Source organism: Nanorana parkeri, unplaced genomic scaffold (assembly GCF_000935625.1).
Source record: "Nanorana parkeri isolate BGI_ZX_2015 unplaced genomic scaffold, ASM93562v1 scaffold1659, whole genome shotgun sequence".
Lineage (NCBI taxonomy): Eukaryota > Metazoa > Chordata > Amphibia > Anura > Dicroglossidae > Nanorana > Nanorana parkeri.
The window spans coordinates 263681-269680 of record NW_017307927.1 but is presented as its reverse complement, the minus strand read 5'-3'; the positions used below and the strand labels follow the sequence as shown (position 1 = coordinate 269680).

General features: G+C 44.6%; 1 protein-coding gene across 1 annotated transcript in view; it reads right to left on the bottom strand.

The window, feature by feature from the left end:
• Positions 1-6000, bottom strand: part of MAFF (MAF bZIP transcription factor F) — a 32735-nt gene that overhangs the window by 1310 nt on the left and 25425 nt on the right. The gene's annotated exons all lie outside the window — the stretch shown is intronic.

Genomic DNA, 6000 nt, shown 5'->3' with positions numbered 1-6000 from the left:
ATTCCTCGGTGGGGGGCGGGGGGGGGGGGGGGGGGGGGGGGGCAATACTTGTAAGTGTTACCTAACTGCAGCAGACAAAAATCAGGTCTTCCGTCCTGCCAGACATGGCTGTGCCATGTGGCAGATATGTGTACATTTCAGGACTGGATGGACAGAAGTGCAAACCCTTTGGCAGTAGATTGCTAAATACCGAGATGAAATACCTGTAGGCAGTTTGCCTGGATTTCAGCTTTATTAAGACCAATGATAATTTATGTTTTGATCATAAAGCTCCAGAAACCTCATTTGAAATCATTGTTACTGTTCTTTGACTACCTTATAACCCACTAAGTGAATGCAAAGTGGCAAAAAAGTAAACGTAAAGTCCAAATTACTTTTTAGTTTAGTTTTTCGTTTTTCAGGCCTAAAATTTGGAATATAACATGGGTACAAAAAATGAAAAAAAGGCCTCAGTCATGAAGGGGTTAAATCATCTCGTGTAGCAAATTAAAATGGCTTCAATATCTTAGTTCTTTTCGAAAGCAGCCACAAACGGAGTGAATAGTTAGGCCTGTGTATAGACCAGTGGCGAAACTATCGCCATAGCGACCCAGGCGGCCGCTGTGGAGTCCGGGACACTCTGGGGCTTGGCCAGGACCAAAGGGGTCCCCCTGATGCTGTGCAGGCCAACCTGGGTCACTATAGCATCGCAGGCTGCAGGACTGTCACTGGCAGCTGTGAGGAGGAACGCGCCACTGTCCAGATCACTGACAACCTGTCAGTGATCTGAGCAGCCGCGCGTACCTCCTCACACCCGCTGCTTAGTCAGTGACGGCCAGCAGCTGCGGTGGAGGAGGCGGGGGCCTGGCGGCAGCTGTGGAGGAGGAAGTGGGGCCCGGCGACGGTGGAGGAGGCCAGGCCCAGCGGCAACTGTGGAGGAGGATGAGGCCAGCGGTGGAGGAGGAGGCTGACAAGGTGTGCAGGGGTTTGACCAGCCCACCCGAGACCCTGCAGAGCCCACCATAGAGAGTCTATAGTGGGCTCTGCAGGGTCACTCTCGGGTGGGCTGTGCGGGGTCTCCGGTGGGCTCTGCAGGATCTCAAGTGGGCTGTGTGGGGTCTCAGGAGTGCTCTACAGAAGTGAGCGGGAACATGTTCTGGAGGTCCTTTTTTGGGGGGGCACGGGGCAATTTGGAGGGGACTGCGATTTCTAGTTACGCCCCTGGTATATACAGGCGTATAACAGGTTAAATATGAATGCATTTAGCTGGGTGGAAAATGTAAAAAACAAAAACCACCTTATGTTCTCGTATAGATAAGAGCCTTTGAAGAAAACTGAAAGATATCAACACAGTCAATAGGCTATGCTCCCCCCATGGGCAGTACGTACTCATTTTTCATATTTTGTTTGATAAACAGCCTTCAAACTGGTCTTAACATAAACATAAAACAAAACTCAAAGCTGAAAGAACATAAAAAGCAGCACTTATAGAGGACACTTACCAGTGAGCATGACTAGGGTGACAGATGACACTATACTAAACTTTTTTAATTTTTTTTATAAAATGTTCCATTGTGTGTAAAGCCCTCCTTCATGACTAAAATTATGTTATTTAAAAAAAAAAAAAAATTCTGCTGTTCAGTCCTTACCCAACATAAATATAATCTTGCAGACTACAAAATTATTTCATGCTTTAAAATCATACAGTCATGTCCTAGAATATTGGCACCGCTGCATTTCAGTCAGATAATGCACCACTTTGCGCAGAAAATTGTTGCAATGACAAATGTTTAGGCGTTCTCATGTTTATTTCTTTTGTTTGTATTGGTATGACACAAAAGTGGGAAAAAAAAAAGCCAAATCTGACACATTCCACGCAAAACTCCAAAGATTAACTGGACAAAATTATTGGCACCCTCAATTAATATTTGGTAGCACATCCCTTGGAGAAAACAACTGAAATCAATGTCTTTCTTTTACCATCAATGAGTTTCTTACACCTCCCTACGGGAATTTTGGACCACTCTTCTACTGCTCCATCTCAGATTGGAAGGGTTCCTTTTCCCAACTGCTGTTTTGAGATCTTTCCACAGGGGTGTACTTGGTCAGCAACAATGTTTAGACAGGTGGTATGTGTCAAAGTAACATCCGCATAAATAACAGGAAACAAGGTTTCACAGCAGAACATTGGCCAAAGCATCACACTGCCTCCACTAGCTTACCTTCTTTCCATAGTACATCCTTGGGCTATCTCTTCCTCAGGTAAGTGACACGCATGTACCTGGCCATCCACATGATGTAAAAGAAAATGTATTTCATCAGACCAGGCCACCTTTTTTCATTGCTCCATGTTTCAGTTCTGATGCGCACGTGTCAATTGTAGTCGCTTTTGGTGGTCAGCATGGGAACCCTGACCATTCTGCATTTATGCAGCCGCATACGCAGCAAAATGCAATGCGCGGTGTGTTCAGACACCTTTCTCTTGGAATCAGCATTACCTTTTTTAGCAATTTGAGCTACAGTAGCTCTGCTGTTGGATCGTAGTACATGGGCCAGCCCTCAATCCCCGTATGCATTAGTGAGGCTTGGCTGCTTATGACCCTTTTGACAGTTCACCGGTTTTCCTTCCTTGGGCCACTTTTGGTGGGTCACTGACCAAGAGCTGCAGTTTGGGAGTTGCTCTGACCCAGTCTAGCCCTCATAATTTGGCCCTTGTCAAAGTAACTCAAATCCTTAAGCTGCCCATACATACCTGACGATTATCGTGCAATAATTGGCGGTGATCCCACGATCATACGATGATCGTAAGGTGTATGGGCAGCGTGCGACCGCATTTACTGTACGGTCACACAACTTTTGTATTACGAGAATGCTAGAAAACCTGCCGAAAATCGTACGATTTTCGGCGGGTTGGTAGCGCGATCGCAAGACGAAAGCCGTATGGGCCGAGGTGCACAAACTCACACTGCCCGCTCACCATTGCAATCATCTGTACGCCCTCCCCTCAGCAAGTACGATCTGCCTGTCCAAGATGAGCAGGTCGTACAAACTTTTAATCACCTTGCAACTAGGGATGTCCCGATACCGATGCTAGCATCGGTATCGGGCCCGATACAGGGCATTTTGCCAAGTACTTGTACTCGTCAAAATGCCCCGATGCCTAGCGCCGAAGCTTGCGCTATGTTTTTTTTTTTTCTTACTTACCTCGCCTAGCGTCGCGTCACTGCTGTTCCGGTGGGCGGAGTTCCAGGTGGGGTCCTAATTTAGGTGGCCGGAGACTGCCAGATGACCCCGCTTGGAGCGCCGCGACGCTCGGCAAGTAAGAAGAAAAACCCAGCAGCGGCGAGTCAGCGCTGGTCCGGCGAGAGGAGCTACAGGTGGGATTCTAATTTAGCTGGCCGGCACCTCTGAGCCAGCTAAATTAGGACCCCACCTGGAGCTCCTCCCACTGGACCAGCGCTGACTCGTCGCTGCTCTCTCCAGCACAGTGAGTGAGGGCAAGGACACACACACACAATTATGCTGCAGGGTTTAATTGTAAATGTATTCTCTGCACTGTATTAGATGTATTAGCAGTATATACCCTATATCAAGGCTTAACATTTCAAGTCTAGACCTACTAGCCAGGCAAAAACCTTACTCTCCACTAATGGATTAAAATGATCTATATGTAGCCCTGTACTAGGGATCATTTAATCAATTCATGTTAGCAGAGGATAATTGTAAATTTATTTTTGCAGTGCACTCTATATGTACATGTACTATATCCTACATATAGAATGCACTGCAACAATAGATTTGCAATTATCCTCTGCTAATATGAATGGGTTAAATGATCCATAGTACATGATATGTAGCCCTGTACTACGGATCATTTAACCCATTCATGTTAGCAGTGCAGAATTGTATATCTATTGCTGCAGTGCATTCTATATGTACTGTACATATACAGCACAAATGTCCCGTACATTGCAGCATTAGATTTACAATGATCCCCTGCTAACATGAATGGGTTAAATGATCCATAGTACAAACTACATGTTATGTACTATGGATCATGATTTAACCTATGCATGTTAGCAGGGCAGAATTGCGAGCGCCTCCCACAAGCTGAGCACCGAGATGCAGCGATCCTGCCCAGTGCCGACTACGAGAGGCACCACGTGAGGCAACAGGGATCGGAGTGAAACTGTGACCGGGCTGGCTGTAAATCTATTGCTGGAGTGTACTGGACGTGTATATTGTATATTGTTGTGGAAATTTTGTTAGGATGTGTTTTTAGTGTATTGTAATATTTTGTCATTAGTCTCTCAGTGTCTCGGTTTAAATAGTCACTGGGGGTTAAACCATTGGAGTAGATATTTTATGTGTGGCGGAGCAGTGTCTTCTTGGCGAATGTATGGGCGCCGGCTGGGGCCCCCCCGTGCAATGCATGGATTTATTGGCTTGCGTGGATACATTTGTTTGGAACGCAGTATATGAAAGGAACGTGCGTTTATTGTCCCTAGTGCGTCTGATCAACCGCTAGAGATAATATACACGCATGAGAATCAGTCTCACTCCGGTGGTAATAGATTATTCTACTACATGTGATTATTCTACTAATGTGTTTTGTTAGCTGGCTCCTGTTCACTTCCTGTCTGCCCCACTTCCTGGTTTGCTGGTTGTTGAAATCTGCTGTTTGCTATCACTTCCTGTCTTGCTGTTTGAGACATCCCTTCCTGTCTGACATCACTTCCTGTTGGGCAGGTATAAAACAATAAACATACCTGTGCTCTGTCTCTAAGCATGGGATTAACAAACAAGCAACACATGTCTCCTGACTCTACATTACTCTGAAAGGGATACTTCCAGTCCTTGCACAAAAGAGCGTAGTACAACGGGGGAAATTCTTTGCGTTTGGCGCAGCTTAATAAGGCATGGATATGCGCGTTGAACCAAGTGAATTTCCATAACAATATGTAGTACATATATACAGCACACACCTCCACTACACTCCAGCAATAGAGTTACAATTCTAAGCTGCTAACATGAATAGGTTAAATCATGATCCATAGTACAGAAAATGTAGTTGTATTATGGATCATTTAAAGTCACCTGTCCCTTTAAGAAAAGGTATCGGTAATTGGTATCGGCAAGTACATGAGGCGAAGTACCTGTACTTGGGCCTGAAAAACTGGCATCGGGACATCCCTACTTACAACCATCGCACAACGAAAGTCGTGCGATGGTTGTAAGGTGTATTGCTTGCCCACCCACTTCCAGGTGCCATTGTAATGAGATAATCAATGTTATTCACTTCACCTGTCAGTTGTCATAATGCTATGGCTGATCAGTGTATATCCTCAAAATGCTATTTGTCAGAATAATAAAATTGCAGTACTGCATGGTAAAATTTGTTGACCTTCAAGGTTTGAGTCAACAGGCAAGTTCTGCGCATAACAACATTTTCAGTGTAAAAGGGACCATTTAAAAAATGTGGGGATGGGACAAGTGAAGGTGCTGCCCACAGTAACCAATCAGAATCTTATATACCGATGCCAGTCCTGAGATGATTTACAATATGAAGCATTAAATTGTGTTGTTAGACCATGGCAAAGTCTTTACAGCTCATAGAATTAGATTTTCCTACACTGCTGTAACATCTCATATTTCCTCAAAAAAATATTGAAGATACCTTTTTAGGATCAGTCTCGTAGAGATATACAGTCATGGCCAAAAATATTGGCACCCCTGCATTTCTGTCAGATATTGCACCACTCCGCGCAGAAAATTGTTGTAATTACAAATGTTTAGGCATTCTCCTTATTATTCCTTTTGTTTGTATTGGTATGACACAAAAAAGTGGAGAAAAAAAAAGCCAAATCTGACACATTCCACGCAAAACTCCTAAAGTGGACTGGACAAAATTATTGGCACCGTCTCCAAATTGCAAGATATAATTGCATTCCAAGTTTTTGTGGAAAAGTCTCAAGGTTACAAGTCCATCTCCAGAGATCTTAACCACCTCCCGTCCACCGA